This window comes from Sciurus carolinensis, unplaced genomic scaffold (genome assembly GCF_902686445.1).
Source record: "Sciurus carolinensis unplaced genomic scaffold, mSciCar1.2, whole genome shotgun sequence".
Lineage (NCBI taxonomy): Eukaryota > Metazoa > Chordata > Mammalia > Rodentia > Sciuridae > Sciurus > Sciurus carolinensis.
In genome coordinates this window covers 1,289,409-1,311,451 of record NW_025920116.1, presented here as the reverse complement: position 1 = coordinate 1,311,451, position 22,043 = coordinate 1,289,409, and the positions used below count along the sequence as shown (strand labels likewise).

The window sequence follows — 22,043 nt, the reverse complement described above, 5'->3', positions numbered from 1 at the left end:
CAAAAATAAAGGAAGAAAAATAATGCACCCCATCCTAAATATCAAGCTATATGAAAGTATATCAAGTATATGAAATAGAAATGTTTCATGTTGTGAAGTGACTGCACTTAAGCAAGCTATCTCATTATATATATGCAAATATTTGGAAATCTCAAACACTTCTAATCCCAAACATTTTGAATAATAGGTACACAGCCTAGAGTACAAGTTAGCATTATACATCATTCAGATGGAAAGAGTTGAAGCAGTCATGTTAAAACAGCATAAAAAGCTGGACATGAAAGACCTTTAAACATCCTGGGAATTGTGCAATATTCCTGGTCTGGGTCTACATGCTACCAAGTAAGCCGGTGCTAAAAGTCTGGGTCCATAAGATTATATAGTGACAAATGTTAGGATAAAGCCTCCCACTGAAATGAATAGACACTTCACAGAAGAAGATCTACAAGCAATCAACAAACATAAGGAAAAATGTTCAACATCTCTAGTAATAAGAGAAATGCAAATCAAAACCACCCTAAGATTCCATCTCACCCCAATTAGAATGGCAATTATCAAGAATACAAGCAACAACAGGTGTTGGCGAGGATGTGGGGAGAAAGGTACACTCTTACATTGCTGGTGGGGCTGCAAATTAGTGCAGCCACTCTGGAAAGCAGTGTGGAGATTCCTTAGAAAACTTGGAATGGAAACACCATTTGACCCAGCTATCCCACTCCTTGGCCTATACCCAAAGGACTTAAAATCAGCATATTACAGAGATACAGCCACATCAATGTTCATAGCTGCTCAGTTCACAATAGCCAGATTGTGGAACCAACCTAGATGTCCTTCAATTGATGAATGGATAAAGAAAATGTGGTATATATATACAATGGAATATTACTCAGCCATAAAGAACGATAAAATTGTGGCATTTGCAGGCAAATGGAGGAAACTGGAGAATATCATGCTAAGTGAGATAAGCCAATCTCAAAAAACCAAAGGAAGAATGATATCGCTAATAAGTGGATGATGACACATAATGGGGGGTGGGAAGGGTTAGTGTTGGGGTTGGAGTTGGGTTTAGGGAGGGGGGCAGGAATGGAGGAAGGAAGGACTGTATAGATGGAGGGGAAGGGTGGGAGGGGAGGGGGGAAGGGAAAAAAGGGCAGAATGAATCAAACAACATTACCCTATGTAAATTTATGATTACACAAATGGTATGCCTTTACGCCATGTACAGACAGAGAAAAAACATGTATCCCATTTGTTTACAATAAAAAAAAAAAAAGCCTCCCACTGTACTTCTTTCTCCCAATCAAAAGAAATCAAGGGAGGATATATTGATTTTCGAAAGTGAATAATACTTACTGGAGAAGGACTCAAAGCCAACATGCCTTTGTTATGTCCATAACTGCGGTAACACATCAGCCAATATTAACTAATTATATTCCTGCCAAACCAAAGTCAAGTACTCTTCTAATCCAATGATCCTACCATTAAATGTTAATGGTTATCAGAAGGACGAAAATCCTATTTTAAGTAAATTTTAGACAGAAATGAAGAGTCTCAATTATTCCTCAATTATACCCAAATGCATAAATCGTACCCATAAGTTTGTTTCATCAGGTCAAGGGTCAGAGGTGCATTAGGGATAAACGAATGTGGACTGCCCACACAGGTGTGACTGCTCTGTAGACCTGATTTGGTAGCACACCCTTCTGCAAAAGTACTTTCCTTTTTCATTTCTTGGCTACTTCTGAACACAAGTCTGTTTCCTCATGATACCTGGCATGTCAAACATTCTCAGATCTGAAAAGTTGTGTGTTGTAATTCATGTCATGCTTTTTCTGATGACTGTGAACACAAAACCACAGCTCCTAAACTTTGATGAGCTGAATGTGGGTGTGCTGACCAGAAGTGAGCAACAGGGAAGAGGCAGAGCTGCCCTTCCTCATCTTCTGTGTGGTCACACCCTGGTTCGAGCCCAGACTGCCTGCAGGAACATGAGGTCCACTGGCAAACCTCTGGATCAATGGCAAACTCTGCAACAGCAGTCACCTATTTCTTCCCTTGCCTTCTTCACAGGTCCTAAACAGAAAAAGAGAAATTCATCAATCACTGTAAATGAGAGCACACATGGACCACAGGGTGAGAGACTAAGGCATTTCCAGGAACCCTTTGCAGCCTGCAGGAAGCACTCTGAGTGACAGGTGGAAGTCAAGGGATGTTTGAGCAGAGGAACACCGTCTATTCATAAAAGGCTCATTCTGGCTACTGATAAAGATGGGAGTAACTGAAGAGTGACAAGAGGCCAAGTCAGGACCACTGGCACAACCTACTGGGAGGCTGAGCCAGCATTGCTTAGGAAATGACTTTCAATCTGAGCTGGTCATAAATGAAGCAAGCTTTCTCAGGTGGTGGTAAGCAAGTCCCTGAGTCAATGAAACCATGGGGGATGGGTTATTGAGTAGGGAAGTTGTTCCATCAGTACTCAAGCATATGAGAGGAGTTGGGTTAGACAACTCTTCAAGTCTCTTCCAACTGGAGATAATGAGGTTGAGGGAAATCAGCTGAAGGGACTATTTTCACAGAGTAGGGATAGCTGAACACCTGGGACAATAAGGAGGTGTTCAGTGGTGGAAATTTTGGAGAGGTACTACTGAGTGAATAAACAGCTTGAGTCGAGCTCCATAGGTGAATACATAGGGTTACTAGGGAATCTAGCACACCAAGAGGGAAAAGGTATATGAAGGACAGGGAGGAAACAAAGCTAGGAAGAGATGCAAGACCTCAAAGGGGACAGCTCCCACGGGGCCTGGTGATACTGAGAGAACACATTGCCAGACCTTGTTGAGGAAGCAAAAGAGAGACTGTAGGAGCCAAAGAAGGTGGTTCGACCACTTGGTTCCCCTGAACAGATTTTCTTTTTTTTCCCTCACACCATGTCACCAACTTCTTGAAGGCACGCCTGCCCAATACTCGCTGTACTCACTGCCCAACTTCTCACTGGAAAATATATCCAGTAATGGCTTCCTAACAAGCAACAACCTAAATATAAGCCTATGGACTGTGTGAGGCTCCGAATCTGGGGGATATTTTGTGACTTCACCATAAGAAGTTGGGAACAGACAATTCTGGGGAGGACCAGTATTTGATGGATGACAACTATGCTCATGAGATGCCACAAGATGGAGTCCCTTCCTGCCGTCAACTCAGAGCCACTCCACAAGCCCCAGCCCTGGAACGCCCAGTGCTCAGAACCCGGTGACATCATCTTTAGGCAACAATGGGGCTTGGGTCTTCCCAAGATTCCCACTGGTGGACAGATTCTTGGGGCAGTTGATTCTTTGCTGAGCCATGGGCCTGGTAACATGTCTCAATGGTATGGATCCTCAAATGGCAAACCTGGACCTTGCTGGCAGTAAGTATCCCTTCAGTCCTTTGAGTGTGGGGACAAACTTTCAGAGAAGATGCTTTGTATTCATGGGGTGGTGGCTGCCTGCATGGAGTGCCAAATAGTTAAGAGACAGACATTTCTAGGAAACTAAGGAGTTTGAGAAGGCAGAAACCATGTTGTGCCAAACCAGAAAAGATACACTGGTGCCCTTGTCAAGTGGTTCCTTGAGGGCCTCGCCCTTAAGTTCAGTTTATCAGTCTGAGGGATTTGGTGGGTCCTGGACTGGGAGCCAGAAGGCCTGACTGAGTCTCAGCAGGTCATATTTCCTGTAGACCTAATATGTCTTATCTCTGAAAGGTTAACAATGTACTCTTAGGCTCCCTGCAGACCTAGCTTTAAATGAATAATAAAATGATGAGGTAGGTATGTAAGGAGGGAAGGAGGGAATGAATTGATGCATGAGCCAAATCAAGGAGAGGAATGAGAAACAGTTCATGTCCGAGCCAGAGCTGTCCATCAGCTGCCTCTTTTCTTTCTTTTACTGCCTCAGCCTGGGTCTCGCTATACTTTGGACTCATGGGACTATGAGTAGTATCCGTTGGCTGCGTTATATTTATTCACTGGAGGAAGAAACTGCGGTGAGAGAGGCGTGCCCAGCAGAGGATGGAAGTGATGAACACTTCCACCTTCATTACAGTCCACTCTTGCACTGGATCAATACGCAGAAACGCCATGGTATCAATGCACCTAATCAAAGAGGCCCTCCCACAGTTGTTACAATCAGTGAGATGAAAAATCATATTGCAGATTGTCTGTGGGAGTCAAACACCCCTGAAGCCATGAGTTATGGCCTCAGAGGCAGCATGCGCAGTGCAGAGAACCCTGTTGTTAGGCAAACTGTTCTGGCGGTCTCAGGGAAGACTGTGTCTAATCGGATGCCACAGCACCAGACCACATCCCCATGACCGATCCTCATCTCTCAGGAGATACCCTTTCCTCCACCCCTCCACAAAATGCCTCCAATGTTGGAACACACTGTCTCCTACCCTTTGGACATCTATCCTGAAAGGAACATACACTACCATTCCCTTCCCACACTGGCCCTGAAATGAACTGTTTCAATGCCGAGCTTTGGCTTCATTTCTATAGCCTTCACTCACTAAAGGTGGGAGCTTTATGGACCAAGGGAATGATTAGAAAATGGAGCTAACCTCACGGCAGTCATGCTGACACAGAGTGCTCACTTGGATGTTATGTTATTAAAGATTTTTGGAAGTCAATCTGTTGTGTCTCATTTGCTGGTAGGAGGGCAATGTTCTTCTCCTGTTTGATGGTGCCACAAGTCTAAACAATACAATGAGAACTGGAGGTTGGTATTGAAGGGACACATTGAATCAATACTTGTGGATGAGCTCAGTTCCCTCCATCCAGGATTTAAGCTCAAACTTGTGCAAGACCCTGGGCTAGGTCCACAAAGGCAGTGCTGTTCTGCAGGATGGTAAGTTCAATTGCCACAAGAATGACAGTTTCTGAGGGCACACAGGAATGGCAATCCACAATGGCTGTGCCACCAGTCAAACAAGTCATCATGTGGCCCATGAACCACAACACACTCTGGGCTGAATGGCTGATATCTATGATGTATTGAATCTTAGGTGGTGGTGTCTGAATTGTTTCTTAATCAAGAACACTGCAACATGGCTATCATGAGTGTTCTCTTACTGATGAAGAGAAAGGATCCAAGGGCATATGGGGTTATCTTATATTTTGTTATTTTTGTGTTGCTCCTCAGCCACTTCTCTAATTTGCATCTGCCTGACAGAGTTCCTGATCTTTCCACCATACCCCAGGGTATCCTTTCCCTAAGCCTGTCTTCTTCAAACATATGTGGTGGATGCTTTAGTGTTTGTAGAATCATCTGTTCAGTCTATAGATTTGCTTAGAGTAAGGGCTGGTGAGTACCTCCTAGAATTATACACAGGAATACATTCGTAGCAAATAGAGATTCATGGCTGCCCAAAAGTGAAGAGTCCTGTGCAACTCAGATACATGGGAACATCTTGAATACTTTGTGGAAATGGTTTTTAAAATAGAGAAAATAAGATTATGAAGTATTTGGCTACAGTTTAAAGAAGAGAATGCCTGGATCAAGCAAAAATCTTTAACCCATTTCCTTGGAAATGAGAAACCCACTCACCATAGTTGCTCTAAATGTTAAATGTAATTTCCCTGAAGGAAAGGCAAGTTTTTGATTATTTTGTGGTGGTGATGGTATCTCTGCATGCATGTGCCTGTGTCTTTGTGTGTGTGTGTGTGGAATCCATAAATGGACAAATCAATGCATATATTTTTTTCTCTTATGAACCAGGGGAGTGGGGGAAGGGTTTTTTTAAAATTTATTTTACTATTTTCACAATATCATGCTTGCTTTTCTGCCCTCTCCATTATACTATAATATCTCTGAGGAAAGAAAGTGAGGCTGCATCTTACATGGTATCCGCACTGCTTACTACGTGGTCTAATGAGGCACTTAGTGAATGAATGAATCTCACAAGAAACATCCATGGAGAAACCAGATGGTATACTGATTAAGAAGGCAAGCTTTGATGTCATAATGTGTCAGCTTGAATTTTGCCTTAACCAAATATTTGATGGTCAGACTTAGCAATTTTCCACATCAGTAAAATGGGAATTGCACAAAAATATTTATGTTCACAGGATAGTCAACAGGATTATGCCATGATACCTAACAAGTTTCCATATGAAGTACTCAAAAATGTTAGATGAATTTTTGGGTAAGTAAAACAATTTAGAACAGTTATTATTTAAAACAGTCCCACAATCATCCCAACGTGTACATTTTACCTTCAATGCTGGAAATTCTTGGTAGGGTGATAGTCCATAGTTGGGAACCTTTTGCAATTCGATCTCCAAGGAACTGAAACTTTTGAGATCGCTGATGGTTCTGATGTGAAAATCTGTATTTGATCTGTAAAACCATGTATGCTTTAGTACAATCAAATCTAACACCCAATTATACTAGAATCAAAGGTCTTTTAGGGCATTCATTCTTGTATTAATATAAGAGAAATAGTTGAAAGTAATGTAGCATACTAACTGTGAAGTTAAAGGTTTGCATTGAGATGTCTATAGAGAAGTGAAGGTGAGTCAAGAGTATATTACTTTTAGTTTCCAATAGATGTTCCTCACCAGAGTATGATATGCAGTTTAACCATTCATAATGAAAAAACCTGAAGTACTCATAAATCTGCCATTCCTTCAGTGCCAATATCACATAAGGGGAAAATTCCACATGCGCCCTCATGTGATGGGTCACAGTCAAAAGAAGGTGTGCAAGCAAAAGAAGGTGCAGCAGTTCAGGAGACCAAGGCAGGTGAATTGGGAGTTTAAGGCCAGCCAATTGAGTGAGGCCCTAAGCAACTAGCAATACACTGTCTCAAAATATAATATAAAAAGTTAAAGAGCTGGGGATGTGACCCAGTAGTTATGTGCCCTTGGGTTCTATCCCCAGTACCAGAAAAAAGAAGGTGTTTACAAACACTGCATAAGATTTCATCAGAGGCTGGGGATGTAACTCAGTGGCACAGTGCTTGCCTAGCATGTGCAAGGTCCTCAGTTCAAGACTGGCAACTGCAGAAAACACAACAATAAAGGAAGAAAAAGAATGCACCCCATCCTAAATATCAAACTACGTGTATATGAAATATAAATGTTTCATGTTGTGAATTGACTACCCACAAGCAAGCTATCTCATTGTATATATGCAACCATTTGGAAATCTCAAACACTTCTAGTCCCAAACATTTTGCATAAGGGGTCTACCGCCTAGAGTACAAGTTAGCATTATACATCATTCAAATGGAAAGAGTTGAAGCAGTCATGTTACAACAGCATAAATGATGGACATGAAAGACCTTTAAACATCCTGGGACTTGTGCAATAATCCTGATCTGGGTCTACATGGTACCAAGTAAGCTGTTGCTGAAAGTCTGGTTCCATAAGACTATGTAGCACCAAATGTTAGGATAAAGCCTCCCACTGTATTTCTTTCTCCAAATCAAAAGAAATCAAGGGAGGTTATATTGATTTTCCAAAGTGAATAATACTTACTGGAGAAGGGTTCAAAGTCAACACAGTCTAGTGCCTTTGTTATGTCAATAACGGAGGTAACACATCTGCCAATATTAACTAATTATGGCCATAGCAAACCAAAGTCAAGTGCTCTTCTAACCAATGATCCTACCATCATATGTTAATGGTTATCAGAAAGACTAAATTCTACTTTTAAGTAAATTTTAGACAGAAATGAAGACTCTCAATTATACCTCAATTATAGCCAAATGCATAAATTGTACCCCTAAGTTTGTTTCATCAGGTCAAGGGTAAGAGCTGCATTAGGGATGAAAGCATGTGGACTGCCCACCCAGGAGTGATTGCTCTGCAGACCTTATTTAATAGCACATCCTTCTGGAAAAAATACTTTATGTGTTTATTTTTCTGGGCAACTTGTGAGCACAAGTCTGATTCCTCAAGACATCTGGCATATCAAACATTCTCAGATCTGAAAAGTTGGGTGTTATATTTCATGTCATTCTTTTTCTGATGACTGTGAATACAAAACCACAGCTCCTAGGCTTTGATGAGCTCAATGTGGGTATGCTGACCAGAAGGGAGCAACAGGGAATAGGCACAGCTCCCATTCCTCATCTTCTGTGAGGTCACACCCTGGCTCGGGCCCAGACAGCCTGCAGGAATCTGTGGTCCACTGGCAAACCTCTCGATCAGTGGCAACCACTGCAACAGCAGCCACCTATTTCTTCCCTTGCCTTCTTCACAGGTCCTATACAGAATAATAGAAATTCACGAGTCACTGTAAAGGAGAGCACACATGGACCACAGGGTGAGAGACTAAGGCAGTTTCAGGACCCGCCAGTAGCCTACAGGAAGCACTCTGTGTGAGAGGGGAAGTCACGGTGTGTTTGAGCAAAGTAACACCATCTACTCATAAAAGGATCATTCTGGCAGCTGATAAAGATGAGAGTAACTGCACAGTGACAAGGGGCCAAGTTAGGACCACTGGTACAACCTAGTGGGAGGCTGAGCTAGCCTTGATTAGAAAATGGCTTTCAGTATGAGCTGGTCATAAATGAAGAAAGTTGCCTCAGGTTGTAGTAAGCAAGTCCCTGAGTCAATGGAACGAAGGGGGACGGGTTACAGAGTAGGGATGTTGTACCATCAGTACTCAAGCATACAAGAGGAGTTGGATTAGACAACTGTACAAGTCTCTTCCAACTAAAGATAATGTGGTTCATGGAACTCAGCTGAAGGGACTATTTTCACAGAGTAGGGATACCTGACCACCAGGGACTATGAGGTGTACAGTGGTGGAAATGTGGGAGAGCCACTACTCAGTGAAGGAACAGCTTGAGCCAAGCCTCAGAGGTGACTAAACAAGTACTTTGGGTAATCTAGCATACCAAGAAGGAAAAGGTATATGAAGGACGGGGAGGATTTGAGGCTAGAAAGAGATACAGGACCTCATAGGGGTGAGCTCCCATGGGTCCTTGTGATCCAGAGAAAACACTTTGCCAGCCCTTGTTGAGGAGGCAAAAGAGAGAATGTATGAGCCAAAGAAGGTGGTTTTGACCGCTTGATTCTCCTGGACAGTTTGGTTTTTTTCCCTGACACCTTGCTCACCAACTTCTTGAAGGCACGCCTTCCCAATATTCACTGTGCTCACTGCTGATCTTCCCACTGGAAAACATAACCAGAAATGGCTTCCTAACACAGCAACATAAATATAAGCCCATGAGTGTGTGAGGCTCCGAATCTGGGGGATGTTTTGTGACTTCACTGTACAAACTTGGGAACAGACAATTCTGGGGACGACCACTATTTGATGGAAGAGAACTATGCTCATGAGATGCCACAAGATGGAGTCCCTTCCTGCCGTCAACTCAGAGCCACTCCACAAGCCCTAGCCCTGGAATGCCCAGTTCTCAGAACCCAGTGACATCATCTTTAGGCAACAATGGGGCTTGGGCCTTCCCAAGACTCCCATTGGTGGACAGATTCTTGGGCAGTTGATTCTTTGCCGAGCCATGGGCCTGGTAACACGTCTCAACGGTATGGATCCTCAAATGGCAAACCTGGACCTTGCTGGCAGTAAGTATCCCTTCACTCGTTTGTGGGGACAAACTTTCAAGAAAGATGCTTTGTATGGATGGGTTGGTGGTTGCCTGCATGGAGTGCTAAATAGTTAAGAGACAGACTCCTGTGGAAACTAAGGAGTTTTAGAAGGCAGAAACCATGTTGTGCCAAACCAGAAAAGATACACTGGTGCCCTTGTCAAGTGGTTCCTTGAGGGCCTTGACAATAAGTTCAGTTTATCAGTCTGAGGAATTGGGTGGGTCCTGGACTGGGAGCCAGAAGACCTGACTGGGTCTCAGCAAGTCATGTTTCCTCTAGTCCTTGTATCCCTTATCTCTGAGAGGCTAACATGAACTCTTACGCTACCTGCAGACCTAGCTTTAAATGAATAATAAAATGATGAGGTAGGTATGTAAGGAGGGAGGGAGAGAATGGATTGATGAATGAGCCAAATCAAGGAGAGGAATGAGAAACAGTTCAGGTCCCAGTCAGAGATGTCAGTTGCCTCTTCTTTCCTTTACTGCCTCAGCCTGGGTCTCGCTATACTTTGGACTCATGGGACTGTGTTGTGTAGTAACGGGCGGCTGCATTATATTAATTCAATGGAGGAAGAAGCTGCGGAGGGAGAAGCGTGCCCAGCAGTGGGTGGAAGTGATGAACGCTTCCACCTTCATTTACAGTCCACTCTTGTACTGGATCATTGCAGAGACGCCATGGTATCAATGCACTATCAAAAGAGGCCCTCCCACAGCTGTTACCAACAGTGAGATGAAAGATCATATTCCATTCTGTCTTTGGAAGTCACAGACCCCTGAAGCCATGGGTTATGGCCTCAGAGGCAGCATCCCCAGGGCAGAGACCCCTGTTGCTATGCAAGCTGCTCTGGTGGTCTCAGGGTAGCCTGTGTTTAATCGGATGCCAAAGTGCCAGACCAGATCCCCATTCCTGATTCACATCTTTCAGAAGATACCCATTGCCCCAACCCTCCACAAAATGCCTCTGATGCTGGAACACACTGTCTCCTACCCTTTGGATATCTATCCAGAAAGGAATGTCCACTACCATTCCCTTCCCACACTGGCCCTGGAATGAACTGTTTCAATGCCATACTTTTGCTTCATATCTGTATCATCCACTCACTGAAGGTGGGAGCTTTATGTACCCAAGAGTATGTTTACAAAATGGAGCTAACCTCATGGCAGTCATGTTGACACAGAGGGCCCACTTGGATGTTACATTTTTAAAGACTTCTGGAAAAGTCAGTGTGTTGTGTCTCATTTGCCAGTAGGAGGGCATGTCCTTCTCCTGTTTGATGGTGCCACAAGTCTAACCAATACAATGAGGACTGGAGGTTTCTTTGAAGAAAAACATTGAATCAATACTTGTGAATGAGCTCAGTTCCCTCCATCCAGGATTTAAGCTCAAACGTGTGCAAGACCCTAGGCTAGGTCCACAAAGGCAGTGCTGTTCTGCAGGATGGTAAGTTCAATTGCCACAAGAATTACAGTTCCTTAGGGTACACATGTATGGCAGTCCTCCATGGCTATGCCACTAGTCAAACAAGTCATCATGAGGCCCATGAACCACACCACACTATGGGCTAAATGGCTGATATCTCTGATGTATTGAATCTTAGGTGGTTGTCTCTGAATTGTTTCTAATACAAGAACACTGCAACACGGCTATCATGAGTTTTCTCTTACTGATGAAGAGAAAGGATCCAAGGGCATATGCCATTATATTTTGTTTTTGTTGTGTTGTTCCTGAGCCACTTCTTCAATTTGCATCTGCCTGTCATTAGAGTTTCTGCTCTTTCCACCATACCTCGTGGTATCCTTTCTCTAATCATGTCTTGTTCAAACACCTGTGGTGGATGCTGTAGTGTGTTCAAAAGTTATCTGTTTGGTTTATAGATTTGCTTAGAGGAAGGTCTGGTGAGTACCTCCTAAAATTATACATAGGAATATATCCATAGCATATAGAGATCCATGGCTGCCCAAAAGTGAAGAGTCCCCTGTCACTGAGTTACATGGGAACACCTTGAATACATTTTGGAAATGGTTCTAAAAGGAGAGATGAATATGATTATGAACTTTTGGGTACAGTTTAATGATGAGAAAGCTTGGATCATGCACAAACTTTTACCCATTGACTTTGGACATGAGCAACACACTCACCATAGTTGCTGTAAGCTTTAGATTTCCCTGAGAGGAATGGCCAGTTTTTGCTTATTTTATGGTGGTTGCGGTGTCTGTGTGTGTGTGTGTGTGTGTGTGTGTGTGTGTGTGTGTGAGACAGAGAGAGAGAGAGAGAGAGAGAGAGAGAGAGAGAGAGATTTTGAGAGATTGGGATCCTTGACTCTTACTAAACATAAGTAATTTCTCTTGTTTTTTGTTTTTTTTTCCCTGTGTGGGCTGAAATGATTGGGTTCAGCAACTGAAAAGAAAGACCTAGCCTTATCTATATGACCTCTCTCTTGCAATGGCTTTTAAACCTTTTTCTTTTATTTTTGAAAGTTAAATGGAAACTTTTTATTTCCTTTTGTAAACATCATCTTATGTTGTAACTCAAAATATAAAACAGTATTAAGTGGATGTTCTCTGGTAGAACAGGGCATAAATTCACTTGTTCCTCCCTTTGTCACTTCTTATCCTGGTGCTTTCAAACATGTAGATGCCTGAAGTCTGAGTCTTCACTAGAACTCTGCTTTGTGCCCACCAGCTCTTAGTCCTGGCTTTCAAAGGAAAATGGAATTCATAAATGGACAGATCAAAGCAGATTTTTTTCTCTTATGAACCAGGGGAGTTGGATGAATCTTTAGTAAGACATAGTGAGAGAAAAAGGAAAAGTTTTATTTAGACATAGTATAATAGCTACTATCTTGATATGAAATAAATAAATCTCAAATGGAGTCATAAAATCCTTGAATTCACTCACTAAACAGAACTAAAATTGCTTATGTGTGACCAATAAAGCTCTGCTAGTACAAAGTAGATTTATATTTCTTAATATTAGAAATCTAAATAGGTTAAGTTGATATAAAAATACGTGCTCTATAAATTCTCAGGAAAGCCATATGTTGTATGGTTTGGTTATGAAGGAAACCACATCTATTTGGTATTGGTCACACTCCTTTTTGACCAGACCACTTGAGGGAGAGTTTTATGCCCATTCAAGTCTAAACACTCTCCTAAAATAATAAAACAGTAACAACAAAAAGAGCTGGACACAAAAAAACACAATTCCTCCCGTATGGTGATGGTCAATTGATGGCAACAAATCTTAGAAACATAAAGAAGGAGATGTAGTAGTTCTAATTCAAAGTCATAATTGTTTAAATCTTTTTAAAACGTTCACACAGTACACTTCATTTTTTTCCCAGGAAGATCTAGATAGAGTCATGAATATAAATTTAAATATTAAAAGAGAGAAGTCTGCCCTCTATAAGGCTACTTTCTAACTGCTTAGGTCACTTAGGTTTACAAAATATTGCAGAGGCAGAAAATCACTAGAGCCCAGATTATAATGCATTAAAATATTAAATATATGATTTTAATGGTATAAAAATGCTAAGGATGAAAAAATAAGATGGAAAGCATTACATCAAAAAGTGTCTGCACTATGGTTCTACTCCAAGTTCATTTCTTTTAAGCCTCATATCTCTGAAATTATCAAATGCAAGATGCATCTTGATGACACCACAGCAATTTAGGAAAAATCTTCCTGGCTTTCCCTTTATCTTAACCCAGGACTTATAATATTAAACAACACTCTCATCAGAGAATACTAGAATCAACATTTCATAGAATACCAAAACATATCAAAGATTTCTTATTTTATCATTATATTATGTCTGGGTAGAACAAAAAAGAAAAGGTACATGATGAAGAGAACTTGTTGACACTGAAGGTATTAATGGACTAAGACTGCAGTCTAAACATGGGAAATGATTTTGAGACTGGATACCATTTTTAAATGATCCATACCTTTGTCCTCCATCATTAGTATAGATAATTGACTGTCTTAGCTTAAGTCATTTCCCTAGGGAAGCCTTCCTGATCTCTTAGAATTCCCTCATTACACCCTATATATTTCCTTTATAGCATTTATTAGACTTGCAATTAGTTATCTGTGTACTTCTGTGTTAAAGATTGTTTTTGACTGGTGGATTTTGAGTTGCACTAGAATAAGAATCACATGTCTATGCTGCTCACTGTGGCTCTCCCAGCTTGGCAGAAGATACACAGTTAAAACAATATTAATTTATTCACTAATATGGTAATTTACTAATTGCTTTGTCTTCAAATTTTAGTACCATGAGATCAAAGTGTTACTTTTGATAAGAAAGTAGCATGTCACAAGCAGAGTTGCTGATGCACTTATTTTTACTTCAGGGTAAACCTCCTACTATTTACCTTTATGTTTGTGATTTTTGTGGTATCAATTCTGTTGGTCACTTGATCAAAAGACTCTCTTTGCAGAATGGCAGCATCTTAGAGGGCAAAAAGAACAAGAAGAAAAGATGAAATATAAATCAACATTAAAATTTGAATGACATCTAGAATTAGAACAAAACAACTGGTCAAACTTATTTCAAGTGTTTCAGATACTTTCAAAGGAAATGGAAGAGGAATGGGAGTATGGGAAGACAGAACTTTTACCCAGACTAGACTGGATAGGATGTGTCTAGAAGTAGTATTATAGATGGATACTATTACAAATTTACTGTATTTATGTGTGAGATTGTTTCCAGCTTTGGTGGTTACTTGAACTTCTAGTACAATTTTCTGTTTTTCATTTCCAATTTTTATATATGCCTATGTCTTTGCAGTACAAAATCTTTAAAGGGTAGGGCCAAGAGCTGTTAAGAAGATAATCTACATTGTTCCCAGCACAATGCATGTAAAAAGTAATCAAAACAAACAACAATAAAATAAAAAAAACAGACTATATTCTAATCACTCACAACATGAAAACTGCAGTCAGGGGGCCTCAGTGATTAATAGTTTACTATGTTTCCTTGTAGGAAAAATGAGGAACTGAATTCAGTGACTACCTTGCAGCAGAGCTAGAGGCCTGGCAGCTCTCAGGTCTCAGCAACCCACTCCCCCCAGCAGATGAACTGAAGTGGATGCTGCTAAGGCCACAGTAAGGTGAACAAGGCCACAGAGGCTGCCATCTATCTCCTGTCTGCGGGGCTGTTTTATAGATGAAATCATGCTGAAATGCCCATTTGATCTAAAAGAGACACATATCCAAATAGTTATTTACTTACCTCTAAGTAAGTAAATTCCCTGGTTTTTGGAGGTGGAGGGGGGAGAGTACTAGAAAGGGGACAGGGAGGACAGAGCCATCACCAGGCCAGCTCCTTGCAGCTCCTCACAGCATGGCTAGTCCCCGGCCCAGTTACCAGAGCATAGAACTAGCTGGTGCTGTGCCTAGAATTGCACCTGGTCTCCAGAAAATCCCTTTCTTCTTTCATTCTCAAGTCTTAATGGGAAGGGAAGTGACACACTTGAAAGAGCCTAAAGAGCCAGAGACACATACAAAATGAAATAGGATAAGGAAAGCAAAAGTAAATTTTGGTTAGTGGACGATTTAATCAACAGTTGCACACAAGCAAATAGGTGTTTGGTTAATCAACCTGGAAAAGTAAACCACTTAAACTGTTATTACACTGTGTGCCAACAAAATTTTGCATGATTTATGGAGCTATTAAAAAAGATAGCCAACTTCACCACAACAGGTCCTTGCTCTTTGGAGAGGCACTGGGTAATTGAAGGATCATAGGAAGTTATTTCTCTTCCACGGAGAGACACAAATCCCTTGCTTGAAAACAGGACTGAAGTTGCATTGTAGATGTTTCTACCAAAGTCACTTACACATTCCTCATATTCAAAGTTCAGGAGAACAAAGAGAAACCCACTGAACACACACATCACTCTAAGGACCAAGGGAGAAAACAAAAGGCTTCTGTCCTGGAGGAACATGCAAAATAGCTGAAGAGTGACACTCAGGACCTTTAAGAAGAACAGCACATACTGACAGTAACACTAACAATGCAGCAAGGCTGGGGTGGAGCTGGGGGTGAATGCTTGTCCTGCAGGACAGACCCTGGGTTCCACCCCCAGTGAAGGGGGGATGTCATGGAGGGAGGAAGAGGAGAAAAATGAGGTACCCTTGAGAAGCATCAGGGACAGGGCAAGACAAGATGAAGGAGATCTAAAGAGACCATGGGAAAGGCAAGTGTCTGAGACAAAGAAAAGGGGTAGGGGCAGGAAAGCTGCTGCTGTCAGGCAGACCAGGACAGTAAAGGATAAAAGTCAAGGTTCAAATTGGGAAGTGTACACAATTTGTGAAATAAGGCAAAACAGGTAGGGCTGGACACAGGCAGGAAAGGACTTGACAACAAAGCCAAGGGGTTTAGAAGCAAGGTGACCGGCAGTGGGATCCTGCAGCGGAGGCCTGCCAGGACAGAAGGTGTGAGCAGCAGTGCAGGAGGACTGGAAGGGCTAAAAATGGAAGGAGGAAAACCAACAAGTAATGTCTGTCCCCCACCCAGATGCCAGCCCAGGCTGAACTCAGATGCTGGTGGCTGGGAAAAAACAGGACAGCCCTGTGAGACCTGAGGGCACAATTGACACAGTGTGCCTGTGAAGGGACAGAGATGAGGGTTTTGGGAGAACAGAAGCACTGCCAAAAGAGGAAACTGAGATGGGTGAGGGAGAGAGAAAAAGGGAGGAGCAGAGGAGCAGGTGGCTGAGTCTGCCCAACGGAAACCAGAAAGGGGACCAGGCGAAGACATGGACAAGAATCAGTGGAGCCTCTTGTATCCCGTGCCCTAACGTCCTCGGTGGAAAACAGATCCTGGAGGCCAAGCCCTGGCCTCCCCTGTGGACCCTCAGGCCTGCTCTCCTCTCACACAACTCAGCCAGGGAGCCACTGGCCTGGGGGAGGGGCTGCAGGTGACAATGTCTACGTTTTCTATCATAGAATTTTAAAATGAAACACTCCAACCCAAGCATCTCAGAATGCTGCTTCCCCTTCCAAGCTCCTAATCTGTGGGGCATGCCCTGTGTTCACAGAGCCTTCCCATCCTTACAGGCACAATCAGATGGGGTGTCTGCGCTGACTCATTTCTCCTTACCACACCAGGTGAGTAGCCCTGGGAAATGTGTTTGGGTGCACTAGACTTGAAGCCATCTTCATGGATGAGACCTTTCATGAAATGTTTCAAGATTGACACTGGGAAAAGCAGTGTGATAAAAAGAACACTACCTCAAGCATCGGATCTCTGCCACAACTCCACGCTCCTCAGGGTCCTGGGTTCTTCCGCAAGAGCAGAGGGGGCAGGTGCTCATGTTCCATTTCTGGGCTAACATCTAACAAAAGTACCTCAAAATGCTGCAAATGCCTACTAGAAACCTCCACTTCATACATTAACTCAAATGAGTTCATGGAGGGTTGGGGCCAACGTGGCACAGTGATTGCCTGGCACACACAGGTCCAATCCCCAGCATCACAAGCCGAAAAGTTAATGAGACCTTTAACATGACTTTTTAAGCTACTGACCCCAAAACAAATGATAAAATCTTCATAAAATCAACTGAAATGCAATGGACATGTCTGAGCCCTGGTTACCTTCTGCAGTTAGAACTTTCCACCTGCAGTTTCTATCCTTAAATCCTAAACTACAACTAAACTCTTGGTTAAAGCAAGACAAGAGCGCTTATGTTGGGCAGGTCCATTTCTCCCAATCCTTCTCCACAGGGACACATAGAAACTAGGACTCCTAATTTATTAGGACCCTAATAAAATCACCTGTTACCGAATGCTACCCCCACTTGTCCCTCCTCAGACCCTGCTGTGCAGTGATCTCTGAAGCATTCTTTCTGAGGTTCTCACAAATGTTTCAGTGAGAGCTATGACTCTGTCCCCGCCTGGATTGCAGTCCTCCTTCCTCACCCTGTGAACACTCTTATCACACGACTGCTTCTCCTCAGGCTTCCTCCATGAAAAAAGAGGGAACTGAGTGAATGCTGAGGATGGTAGGCCACACAATCACAGTCAGAAGAGGTGCAGCTGCACCAGACAAAAATCCTAACAACTTGGCAAAAAGTCTGGTTTTGGAAGGAGAAAAACAGTATATTTTTCGATGCAAGAGGAAATTTAACAACTGCCTAAAAGAAAAGCAATTTACAAATGGCTTAATTTTTAAAGACTGGGGGCAATTTGAATTTGAATTTTGAATTCTGTAAATTTATGCATGCAATTTTCAAAGCAAAACTTCACAATTCTGAAAATAGTAAAATAAGAGCAATAAACAAGTTTGAAAATTAGACAATCAAAATACCTATTTATTAAATCTAGCGTTTGAAGAAGAGATCAGCAGAAAGTGTTTTAAATCACTCTTCAGGTTCTGGAAAACAACCCACCCTGCCCTAGTTCCTCCCTTGTAGGACCAACACACAGCATCATTACTGGCTGCCCTTTTGTCCCTAATATCCCCACACCTCTCACCCCTACCCCACCAGCCCAGGGAGCTGACCCAGGGTTGGCATCCCACCCAAGGCTGACACCAGGCAGGTTGGCCCACAGCTTGTAGTTCAGATCTGGGGGAGAAGTGGACCAGATCAAGTTTCTTTCAAGAATGTAAACTAGGAAATGTGACAAGAACTGGTCACTTAGAAACTAAAAGAACACAACAAGAAATGTCACAAAGTTGAACTGGGGCCAGAGGGGTTTTGGTCAGCTGAAAAAGCACATGAGCTGAAGTCACAGTGAAGGGGAAAGAGTGAGCAACACAGTCAGTTGGTGATGGGACGGAAAAGTTCTGGCATATGGAGCAAGGTGGGGTCCCATGTGGTGATGTTCCAGGGACAACTGCTGCCCCTAGAGCTGCCAAGAGTCCCCTCCACCACCAGGCTCCAGCCTGTCCCAGCTGGAAATACTCAATGTCTGTGTGACTCCTAAGGCACCATATTTGTGGCTGCTAAAAGAACTCCCTTTCAAGAGGGCTGGAGCTGCCTCTGTCCACACAAACCCTCGCTAGCAGACAGATGCGGACAGTAGAGGGCTTTCAGACATGTCCCTCATTCACTAGTTAGGGCAGCACCACTTAGATACATTTAAGGGAGATACAGGACTGCTTTTAAGAAACACCCATACACACAAACAAAAGTCTCACCACTGCCAGAGAAGAGTACAAGGGAACTTTCTGGGGTTCTGACTTGATAGAGGTGTGGGTAACTCTTCTGAAAGCTGATCAAACTATGTGGTAACACATAGCCAATCCACTATATGTAAGTTACACCTCAATAAAACACTCATAACACTTCCCCTTGATTCCTTAGAAGGACTGGAGTTTTTCTTTTGGCTTTGGGGTGTGGGGTGCTAACTGGCAATGGAACTCAGGGCCTTGTGAATAACAGGCATGGGCGAAATCACTGGAGCAAAACCCCAGTCCATTATTTTGCTTTTCAAGACTGTACAGATCTAGACAAAGCTCACAACATAATGCAGAAGCAGCCATATCAAAAACACCCAAGTTTCTATTTATATGAAAAACACAAACAGGCGATAGTCTTCAGCAATAAAATCAGGATAGTGGCAGACTTTGAGGGGGTGAGGAGCAGGGACCCAAAGTAACCAAGTGCAACTTCTAATGGGACTGTTATGTTCTGTTTCCTGATCCAGGAGTCAGTAACCTGGTGTGTTCAGGGTCACATTTCCTCAGTGTGTGATAGTGAGAGTCATTTCCTGTAGTTATCATATGTCCCTGAATATATATCATACCATAATAATAACAGAATAGAAGGCAAGGAATATCACATAGGAACCTACAAGTGACTAGAACCATTTTTCTGTCCAGTAAAATGTTTATTTTTAGCCAAATTTTTAGGCAAGTAACAAAAAAGAAGAAAATGAGACTTCAGTTATCTCACGTGTGAGATTCGACTCAGATTTGTGTTAGGTGAGAAGCTCGTGCAGCAGTTGCCTAACAATACCTGTGGGACTCCACCCTCCAGCGCTCCTCCTGAGACTACCAGCAGTCACCCACGACCACAGCAGGCCTCCACATACCGGAACCCACGCACCACATCCCAGTGCCACTTTAACTGAAAAGAAAAAAGCAGAATAAAATTTATAGAAAGTGTTTAGTCAGAATCCCACTTCTGTGTTTCTAAAGGGAGAATTAATGTGAATTTACACATGATGCTGAGGTGTGTTTTTAAAAAACAAACATGCAGATTTTCAGAGACTTATTTTAAAAACATCTTACAGACAATTCAGTTCATGAGCATATAAACACAGTAAGTGAAGCAATGGAAACAATGAACGTTAAGTTTATACAGCAAAAAATTCTAAGACTTAAAAAATAAGAAGTCAAATAGTAAATGGAAATGTACAGTATTTAGAGCCATAATTAATTCAAAGGGGTGTTTATACACCCGCACTGGTGACTGGTATTTTTGCACCATGATTGTAGTATAATAGCAATCCTCTCACACCTTCAAAACACCCATATGTGATAAACCACCACCATACAGAAAAAAATCAGTCTGAATCAACACATCATTCCACATTCTAAGGCTAAAAGAGGAACCACAATAAGTCATGATTCTATGCACGCACAGATCAAAAGATACTGAGATAACACAAGGGCAGGGGGAGGTACTTAAGACAATAATAAAGGCAAAGAACGCCCACGTGGAACAAGGGGAACCACACTGGTCTGAGGGTGGAAGCCTCCATTGCCCTCATCTGCATGGTTTGGCCCCTACACTGGGTTCCATATACTACTCCTTCCTAGCAAGAAAATGCTAGGATTCAATTATTCCAATAATTTTCTCTTGAACAATTTCAACTGAGAGCCAAATAAAAAATGGTTAACATCTTACTCAGCTCTGGCGAAAACAAAAAAGCAGGAGGAAAACCACTATGTATCTCAAATTATGGAGTACTCCTCAAAAAGCTGTTTCCAAAGTGTACTTTTATCATGTCCTATCTTCTGTGTATACTACAATTTCAGAGGCCTGTCTTCAATGGTTGGGAGGCTAAGCACTCTGGCTCAAGGGGCTCCCTGACATCTCCAGCCTCAAAGAGCAGTGATGTTCTAAGGCTTCCACCCTGCTCAGATTTCATGCACACATCAAGGAACCACTTCCGGCACAAGGTCACACTAGTGCCAGCCTAACTGGAGTTTCCTGAAGACACACCTGGGACTCTACTCACCTAACTTAAAGTGAGGAAGGAAAAAGTGAGGACGAAAAATAAATCCAATAAGCCTACCTGTCCTGCTGAGGATAATCATTAAGAATGTTATCTCATGTTGAATATGGTGAGAGGATATTCAAATGTGCATAGCTGAGTATTCTCAAGGATCCCAAAGTCTAGCTGTAAAAAAGAAATTATGAGGCTTTATTTCAGAAACTGCTCTCGATATTATTGCATTTCTACAATGTTTACATTACTTAAAACAGATCTGGAAGTTCCTCTGGTAGGTTTATTTGGCATATCTCTCAGAAGGAGCAGGATTATGCTGTAAACAAGCCATCTGATAGTAGGAAAACTGCTAGGGAATACTCTGGGTGACCTCCAGCAAGTCATTTGCCCTCCCTAATTCCATCTCTGTAAAACGAGGTTTGGGAAAGATTAGCTGGAACACACACTCGGCTCTAAAATCATAATAATTGGAGCCAAAACTCTGAGTCTCCAAACTCGACTCCAAGTCTACATCTTGATCCTGGAGCTGACGCGTCCCAGTGTGCGAGACCTCGTTCTATTTACTTTTGCAACCTTACAGTGCTGGTACACAGTAGAAATCTAATACGCTTTTTAAAATTTTAATTGGACAATTAATTTTACGGTATCTCCCAGACAAAAGGACGCTTACCAGGAGGAAGACAGGTTGGGAAAGAATGCAAGACAAGCGTAATGCTAGTTTAAGAAACCATACATCCATCCACCCAAGGGGATCCCCCATCCTGCAGAGCCCGAAGTGACTACCCCAGGACCCCTCAAACACACCACTTTCCTGAACCCCGCCAGGTGCCAGCTCTGGTGCGCAGCGCGGGCGTCCAGGACCGGCTCCCTCAGTTGCATGAACAACTGGCGTGGCCGGGGCCGGGGAACCCCGCGGGTCCTGGACGCAGGACCGCCGCCGCAGTTTGGCTCCCGCAGGAGCGGCTCGGGACTGGCCCAGCGGCGCTCAGACTCAGGCTCAGGTCCGGCGCAGACGGGAAGTGGCCGGAGCGTCCCGAGGCCGCCAGGGGGCGCGCTCAGGGCCCGCCACTGGGCCGCGTACCTACCTCTTGTCAGAAAGGCCGGGCCGGGACGCGGAGCCGCGGGTGGAACTCATGCCTGCGGTTCCACTGTGCCCTCACAGTTCCAGTACTGGGCGGCCGCCGGTCAACCGCCGGTTCCGGGGCGGGGGCTGGACGGGAGAAGCTAGGGTCGTGGAGAGTCCTCCAGTGGTTGTTATGGCACC

The 22,043-nt window shown here is 43.0% G+C and overlaps 1 long non-coding RNA gene across 1 annotated transcript; it reads right to left on the bottom strand.

Annotated features, from left to right (window-relative positions):
• Positions 1-1,554: 1,554 nt before the first annotated feature.
• Positions 1,555-22,025, bottom strand: LOC124973582 (uncharacterized). Its single transcript, XR_007106684.1, has 6 exons — positions 21,865-22,025; positions 20,846-20,950; positions 19,561-19,671; positions 13,969-14,045; positions 6,248-6,371; positions 1,555-2,073 (listed from the first exon to the last, which is right to left on the bottom strand). It is a non-coding gene; the product is annotated as an uncharacterized LOC124973582 (long non-coding RNA).
• Positions 22,026-22,043: the final 18 nt, after the last annotated feature.